The following is a 9,599-nucleotide window of genomic DNA, read 5'->3' as shown; positions in this document are numbered from 1 at the left end:
TTGTTTTGGAACACGAATATACATAAAGTAACTTAACACAAAATTCCTTAAAAATACCTTTAAGCAAACACAGAGTAACGTGTAAGGCCTACATTTTGGTATGGTAATCCTCACACATACAATGTAAATTATTTAAAAGGCTATTGTCCTATTGGAGTGTTCCATAAACCTGTTTAAAAACAATGATTATTTCACCCAAGTGATGATAAAATAATGACCTTTGAATGACTCTGTGATTTCCTTTGAAACTCTATTGTGCCTTCTTTACAACATCACTTAAGGCAATCTTAAACCCAGAATTTCATAACATGTGATGTTATGAAGGCTCTGGTCATTGTTTGTCTCTTCCTTGCTCAAAGAAAACTGTTTATCTGCTTTTATGTCCCTTCCTGTGTTTAAATTCACACGTGTGTGTGTGAGTGGGTGCATTGGTATCTTCTCAAAAGCAGGAAATGACTTCATATGAATCTTGCCTGACAATACCCTACTCTGCCCAACCCTAAAACGCACCTGTGCACACCTCTGCCTTGAACTGGATACAGTCCAAATGTTCCCTGTTTATTCTGTGATACACTACCACATCTGTACTAAACTAAAAGTAAAACAGTGGAACTGATACAACTGATTTGTGTCTACTGTACACAACTGAGTGGAAATGAAACAGCATGAAAGAGAACTAACTTATAATGTCTTACATATGCCAGCTATAACCACAAAATACCATTCTTTTCAACGCAAGTCGTATGAAGCTATATTCATTTTAATTAGATGACAACGTTTGACCTTCGGATAAACTACAAGCCTGTATTTTCTCTCATAGTTCATGGGAAATGAGACGAGGAGGGGGGAGGAAAATAACGGTGGGGGTGGGGGACGCTCGGAACGGGATCGAAGCTGAAGAGGAAAAAGGAGTGAAAAAAATGGGAAGGAAACATCCTGAGCGTCAAACTCTGATCCAGTGACGCCTTCTCATTGTTTCTCAAGTGTTACAAACAGAAGACTTGAACTTGTCTATGAACCTAACCATTTTTTCCCAGAAAGTCGGTGGTCTGTTTAGACTTTATTAGTTTGGGCGTTTGCGTGTATGCGAACCCGCAGACAAATAAGACCCAATTCCTCTTGCAACATTTAGCCATGTGACAGACTTAACATGTGACCATGTTTGTCTAAAAGTGTGATACTTTATCGTGCATGAGTTGAGTTCAGAACCATATGTGAATAAATGCTGTCAAAGAAGTGCAGCACAACTAAATGCCCTTCTTTATTATAGCAAAACTTCACGTCCACACATCCCTTCATTTAGCTCTTACAATCATCAACACCGACAATTCACTGAGAAACAGTCCGGACACGGCCACATGCTTAAAAATAAACTTCAACGGGTCCCAAAGGATATCACTGAGTCATCTGCATTATATAAGCTCCCAGCGTCTGTTTTTGTGTGCTCCTAAAAGTGAATGAACTTTCAGACTTTCCAGAAAATAAGGAAAAGTCTAAATGCCATTGTAGTTCAGAATGATTCACTTTTGAGTTCTTTGTGAAAATAATCATGCAGGACTGAATGCTAATGTATTATTTGCTGTGGTTGCAACAAGTGGAAAACTGCAGCTGTGCAACAGGTCATGCCAGGAGCATCATGCACCTATTTGTTGGGTCAACTGAAAATGTAAGTTAAAATTTTGATTTAATTCAACTTAAAAAATAAGTAAAAGCAATTAGTTGACACAAATCTTTTTTTATGAGTTATCTAATATTTTTAAGTTAAATTAACTCAAAATTTTAAGGCAACCAGGTAACTTCCTTTTTTACTTTTTTTAACCAACCATTTTTTAAAAATTGAGGTGATCAATTAAAACAAATAGGTGCATGATGCTCCCAGGCAACCAGGCAACTAACACAAGTTTTAAAGGGACACTCCCCTTTTTTGGAAAATAGGCTCAGTTTCCAGCTCCCCTAGAGTTAAACGTAAGTTTTACCATTTTGGAATCCATTCAGCCGATATCCAGGTATGGCGCCACCACCTCAAGCATAGCCCAGCATAATCCATTGAATCTGATTAGCATTGCGCTCAAAAATGACCAAAGAGTTTCAATATTTTTCATATTTAAAACTTGACTCTTCAGTTGCATCATGTACTAAGACCGACGAAAAATTGAACGGCACTAAGTTACATTAAAAGTTAGCTGGGGACTATTATCGGACACTGCATAATATCAAAGTTTTAAATAGGAAAAATATCGAAACTCTTTGGTTATTTTTTTGCGCTATGCTAATGGTCTAATCAGATTCAATGGATTATGCTAACCTTAAAGTGGTACCGCCAGACCCGGAGATTAACTGAATAGATTTCAAAACGGTAAAAATCAGATGTTTAATTCAAGAGGAGCTGGAAAATTAGCCTATTTTCAAAAAAGAATATACAGTAAATATTTGTATGAGATAAACATGACATTAACGGTCATACTAATTTTTCAATAGCTTTTCACAGATAAATATTAAACATCAGAATGTGATGTCTTAGTGAGCTATTCCTCTATGGCCTAAAATTGCTTTTCAAGCAAAGAAGAACTGAAAAGTCAAGTACATGTAAATCCACAAGGTAAGAATTATCTAAGAGCACATCCGGCAATTCCACATGGCTGAGGCTGATAATAAGGGTGTTTTTTCCTGTGTCACGTCTTCGTTTCGAATCACCGGAGAATACAGAGCTCTGATCTCAGCATTGCACTCTGGCCCACATATCACACTTTCCCTGTGCTTTTATTTTATAATCCGTTTTATTGTCCCACAAGATGTTTTTCATCCTATCTTACCACATTGAAAGAGCAGAGTATCTTTGTAATATCTATTTATATCCACATTTTTTATGCACAAACCTAAGAATATCAAAATTATTCATCATGGTGCTTGAATACTTTTCCTCGGACAAGTATAGATGTCTTACCGAATCTGGTTTTTGCTTTATTTATTTATTATTTTAATGCTTACTTACAGCTTTTCAATTCTTGTAGATGTGCAATTACTTTGTTCCCCAAAAGCATTTAGATTCTTAAAGGGACATCCCACTTGATTTGAATATATGCTCATTTTCCAGCTCCACTAAAGTTCAACATTTGATTTTTATCGTTTTGGAATCCATTCAGCTGATCTCCGGGTCTGGCGGTACCACTTTTAGCATAGCTCAGCATAATCCATTGAATTTGATTAGACCATTAGCATCACGCTAAAAAAAAATCAAAACAGTTTCGATATTTTTCCTATTTAAAACATGACTTTTCTGTAGTTACATCGTGTACTAAAACTGACTGAAAATTAAAAGTTGTGATTTTCTAGGCAGATATGGCTAGGAACTATACTCTCAAACTGACCTAATAATCAAGGACTTTGCTGATGTAACATGGTTGCAGCAGGCGTAGTGATATTACACACTGCCCGAAAATAGTCCTCTGCTATTGAAAGTAACCAAGAAGACTATTTTCGGGCAGTGCGTAATATCACTACGCCTGCTGCAGCCATGTTACATCAGCAAAGTCCTTGATTATTAGGTCAGTTTGAGAGTATAGTTCCTAGCCATATCTGCCTTGAAAATCGCAACTTTTCATTTTCCGTCGGTCTTAGTACATTAGAAAAGTCACGTTTTAAATAGGAAAAATATCAAAACTCTGTATTTATTTTTTAGCACGATGCTAATGGTCTAATCAGATTCAATGGATTGTGCTAAGCTATGCTAAAAGTGCTAGCGCCAGACCCGGAGATCAGCTGAATGGATTCCAAAACCGTAAAAATCAAATGTTTAACTCTAGGGGAGCTGGAAAATGAGCATATTTTTTCAAAAGTGGAATGTCTCTTTAAGCCATTTTTTAAAAATATGTGACGCTGTCTGTGAAAACCCAACTTAAGCATTTTTTGCGATTTATTGGTTTCTAAAATAATTTTATATGATGTAAAGAGCAATCTGAGAAAATATAACCTTGATATTTTAAAAATAAGGTCATGTCAAAGATTACAATAAATAAGTGAAATCAAACTTTGATGCTTTTATTAAAATTCGATTATAAGACTTTAGTTTGGACTTTACAGACAGGGTCACCTAACATAATTTCCCTGCATTACACAATAAAACATCAGCAGCTTACTGTTAGCAATGCTCTTTGTCACTAGTGATAAAAACTGCTGTTCATTCAACAAAAACGAAAGAATTTTTTATTAGATTTTTTTTTTTTAATTTAGAATTTTTAGCAGATCCAGATGCCCATAAAATAGCTTTCAGCAGGACTCCTGGCTAAATCCTGACTTGTCAGAGTTTTATGATAAAGGCTCAAAAATGTAAGGCCGGGTTACTTCCCCTATTCATTCTATAGATTTTGTCATTATTTTTCAGCCGCAGACGTTGTTGTGTAAGATTCAAGCAGGTGGTTGTTTTACAGCGAATCTGTGTGTGTGACTCACAGGCCTGAACATAGAGAACAGACTCATAAACATTGCAGAAACTCAGTGGCCTTGACCATCACGCACCCCCCTCCCCATTATCGCTATCTTTTCTGTGTGTGTGTGTGTGTGTGTGTATGTGTTTGTGTGGTAGTGAATGTCTGCTTTTCCCTGGAGGCTAAAGACTGAGTCCTGGTCTTTAATGAGACATGGGTCACTATGCCCAGTCAGACTCAAGTTACACACACAGTAGGGCTGAAGATTAGAAGACACTTGGGTATGCTTGTGTGGGAGGGAGAAAATGATAGGAAAGAAGAGGGGTGAAAGACGAGAGCTGAAAGAGATAGTCTTACAAAAAATACTCAGTACTACAGTATAAAGGTTCCTAAAAGGTTCTGTGTTGGGCTGATTGAATCCATAATGAACCCTCAGCATCCACAGAACCTTATTGTTGCACAAAAGTGGGAAAACTTTTTCAGAATATAAAAAAGTTAAAGTACGCAAGTTAAAGGAAATGATTATTTTAACCTTTGACTAAAAGGGAAGAGAAATCGTTCTGCAAAGATTAACCCTTACTTTTTATGAGTGTACTGATGATATGTTAAAAAAGTTGACCAAATATTAACTGTTAAAACATTATATGTCTTCTTCATTTTTTTATATTCATTAAATATTCACATAAATATTAATAATAATAATAATAATAATTAATATTTAATATAGGACTATAAAATGTTTTGATATATATCTGTAGCTAGTCAACATTTGAAGTGGATCAAAATTATTTTATCAAAGTTGTCCAATAAAAAATGGGTATTGGGAATTACTTTTATGAAAGGTTTTGATCCGTATTTCAAATGTTGGCTAGTATATCATAAATATTTTAATTGTATAATAAAATAGATTTTTGTGTTAGAAATGTGGTGTTGTATGCTGTAGCTGTATTTGGTTAATATTTTACTTACACATTGCTTAAGAAGTCTTTATTTTTACAGAATAAAACTAAAATAACAGCCTCATGCAAAGCATTCTGGGAAACAAAATCTCAAGGAAAAAACATAAAAAACATTTCTGGTTCCCTGAATGCGTTGCATGAGTCTGTTATGTTACAGTTTTATTCTGTAAAGATAAAGATAAATGTTCATTTAACTTTGAACAAGCTGTTGTCAGTGAATAACATAAAATTGAAACTGCAGTAAGTTATTGGCAACCAGCTGCATAAATTACAGCAAATTTTTTTACAGTGTAGATATCTAAGTATAAAATATTATTATATATTTAATATATAATTAAATATCAATTATAGATATTAAAAGATAATTAGTCTATAAATAATGTAATAATATTATGAAGCAAAACTGGTTGGACTAATTCATCTGTTGTGTAGCTGTGTTGAATTTCATTCATTAGTTTCCTTGTTCAGCCATTACAATTCAATATCTTAATATATGTATTGAATCAAAATAAATTTTCAGTAAAAATTAATTCAGAAGGAGTAAATGATACATACAGTAAAAAAGCTGTAAGTTGGAGGGCACAAACAGTGGAATAAACAAAAGGAAAATATATTATGACATCATTAAGTTGGCTGCTGGTTTGGGCACCACAAGACATGCATAAAGGGTGGAGACACAGATATGTGGTCTGATCAGTCACATGACGCTTACAACCCACACACGGTTCTTAAAGACTTACCGCGCTCTCACTTCATAGGGGCCGATTTTAACAGCTCACACATTAGATAGGGAAAATATTCAGACAAGGAGAAAATCAATGAAGTTTGACTTGTTGAAATAGACAGATAAAATAAAAATGAGCATAGCAGACAAAAGGAAAGAAAAACAGACAGGACGTAATGCCAATGTAAAGAAGGATCAGGCCTGATGAGTCAAAGGAGAATGGAACGTAATAAATGGGGATAGGACAGACCGAGACAGTGAACAAATAAAGATGAAAAAATGTCAGACAGATACATAGACGAAGAAAAAATAAAAGAGAGAGACAGTTGTCTGATCCGGTCCAAGGCAGTTCGTTCTTGGCATCTCACCAGGCCTAATGTAAAGTAATTCAAAGCATGCGTCTTGACGCCGGTTGGGGGATTGTGTGTGTGTGCTGTGGTAAAAACACACACAAAGAATACTGTACGTAAGTCTTACCAAAAATGCACAAACACAAAAAGTCATACTGCAGTGATAATCACACGTGATGAAATTATTTACACGTAGCAGACATGCCAAATCTTATTTAATTGTGATAGTTACTGCACCACCCATATGAGACTGCGTTCCACCTCTCTGCCTGAAGCATCATTCACAAAAGCACTTCTAACCATCTAATGATGCTTGTCTTCACATTCAATTACGTTAATCCATGGAAAGATAATAAGAAAGGACATTTAGGTTAAAGTTCAGAGTCTATAATAATTGGATGATCCAAGGTCAAAGCTTATTTTACTGTGTATACATGATGCCATTAAAGAATCATTTTTGGCTGTATGGTTACACAAAGAACCCTTCTGTTTGTGAAAAGGTGTATGTGGAAAATTATAAAAAGGTATGAATTGGGGACCTTTCTTTGCGGACCTACATTTTTTTTTCTCTGTCGAATCTTCTGTTCTAACTTTACTTTTGTCTGAAAGCCTGGGTCATATTTTAACACAAAACAAAAAATATAATATTTAATTTTCATAAAAGAAAATATATTTAATTTTTAAATAACTCTATGTGACCGAATCCTACACTGTCAAAAAAAGTCAAAACGGTCTTTAGAGAGGTAAACACCTTTGCACCTAAAAAGTTTGTATTAGGCTAGAGGTACAAATTGTTACCATATGTGCATATTAGTCAAAAGTACATACTGTATACATAACTATGGTACATATTAGGACCTTTTTAAAGGGTATTGCCACATTGACCGATAGGGACCATTTTGACCTTTTTTCATAGTGTAGGATTCGTGGTAAAAGAAAATGAATGGGATTTTTTTTTCCAAAGGGAAACCACCAAATGCAATTACTAATAAATTTATTTTCTTTCAGTTAGTTGTGCAAATTAAGAGACATATTTTGATTTCTTTTGTCAGCCAAAAAAATCCTACTTTGATTTCATGAATTATTACCATACGTATATACTATACCATAGTATTAAAGGGATTGTTCACCCTAAATTGTCATCATTTTCTCATTCTCATGTTGTTATAGACCTGTATGAATTTCTTTTTTTCTGATGAATGCAAAAGGAGATATTTTGATAAATGATGGTATGCACACAGCTAATTGAAACCATTGACTTCCATAGTAGGAAAATAAATATTCTGGAAGTATTTTAATAAATGATGAAGAAGATATTTTGATAAATGATTGTAAGCACACAGTTTAAGATACCAATTGAATTCCAATGTATTTGTTTTGGTATCCCAGAGGTGCATAGAAGTCGTTTGATCATATTATTCGTGTCCATGGCACGAAATTTAGCTTTTTCGTGACACAATTTAAAAAATAGTTTTTTGTAAGCGTTGCACGACTTTCTTTTTTGTTTTATTTTATATATAGGTTTTTCTTATTTCGACATTGTCGCTTGAGGTTAGTATCACTTTCTGTTACATTTTTAGACATCCTAACCCCAACTCTTATCCCCAACTCCAGGCGAGAATAGTTTTAAAAGAAAAACATGTAGAAACCAATACATAAAAGTACATAACCCAAACCCCAAATCGAACCCCAAGCGACAATGATTTAAAAATAGGGGGGAAAAAGGGGAAAACAATACATAAAATGACACGAAAAAGAAATTCACAAGCCATGGACACAAGAAACTATTTATAGAAATTTGTGTGAGTGTCACGAAAAAGACATTCGTGTACCTTTAAAGGTACAGTTTACTGTTTTGTACCCCTAAAATATAACTGGTACAAAACTGTTTCTTAAGGTACACAATAGGTTCTTAGGGAATAATATGGCACGTGTCCATTGCATAGTACCCCACGGTTTGGGTCAGGTCAGCTTACTTTTGGGGGCTTTTCCACTGGGTGCAGTACGTAGTACCCAATACTTTTTTTAGTACCACCTTGGTTGAAGTTCCGAGCGACCCGAGCTGATACCAAAATGTGACGCGAAAACACTGTAGATCACTGATTGGTCTGAGAGAATCGTCACTGCCAGCGTCATCGCTATAATGTAAAGATTAGCTTTACCTTCATGTAAGCTTGCGGTGTCTCGAGTAAACATGTTGTCATCTGCACTCTCTGCTAAATTCCCAAACTCCCTTTTAGCGATGAAAAAGATCCACAGGCTGAGAATCAGGAACACCATAACAGTTTTTTCCAGACTTGTAGTTTGTGTCGCCACATTCGCGGTGCACATGTCTGCATATATGCTTAAATGCAACTTAAATGAGGCTCAGCGGAGCGCGTCGACCGACACCACGGGTGTTTGTATAGAAACTATCACTCACTGAGGTAGTGATAAACGCGATATGCAAACATCTATTTGTGGTGGTCAATTTTAATTTTGTGGCGTACTGAGAAATAAATAAATGTATGGGAATGTATAACGACTCACTTGTATGATGTCACAGCAGTAGCCAGCGCAAATAACGACACGCCTATAATCCCTTCGAATCCAAAGTGTTACTAAACTCGATGGAAAAGCTAACCAAGCCAAAGTGAGTTTAGTTGACCCGACCTGACCCAAACCAAACTGTGGGGTACTATGCAATGGAAAAGCATAAGGTTCCGTTTTGTACCTTTACAAATATATTAAAATAATACCATGTTGTACCTTTCTAAATACATTACTGTACCTAAAGGATCTTTGTGTACCTTTAAAAGGAACAGTTGTGGTTTTTTAGCCCTAAAATTTAACTGGTACAATACGAAAGGTCCTTAGGGTATAACATTGTACCCCAGAAAGTACATTTCAATGTGTTGTATACCCATAAAGGTACAAAAATAAATCTTTGAGAGTACCACGCCAGCAACCGAAAATGGACAGTTACATATCTTTGCAAAGACGCTACATATTAGGACCTTTTTAAACCAAACTTTCTCTGAACCTAATTTTTTCTAACAAAAGAATAGTTAGGAAAAAGCTACAAGTTGTTGATTCAAGATTCCATTAAACCTTTGTTCCAAGTTCACACATTTTCATAGCATTCATTGTGATGAAGTAGGAT

This window comes from Misgurnus anguillicaudatus, chromosome 9 (assembly GCF_027580225.2).
Source record: "Misgurnus anguillicaudatus chromosome 9, ASM2758022v2, whole genome shotgun sequence".
Taxonomy (NCBI): domain Eukaryota; kingdom Metazoa; phylum Chordata; class Actinopteri; order Cypriniformes; family Cobitidae; genus Misgurnus; species Misgurnus anguillicaudatus.
Note: the sequence above shows the minus strand (reverse complement) of the source record.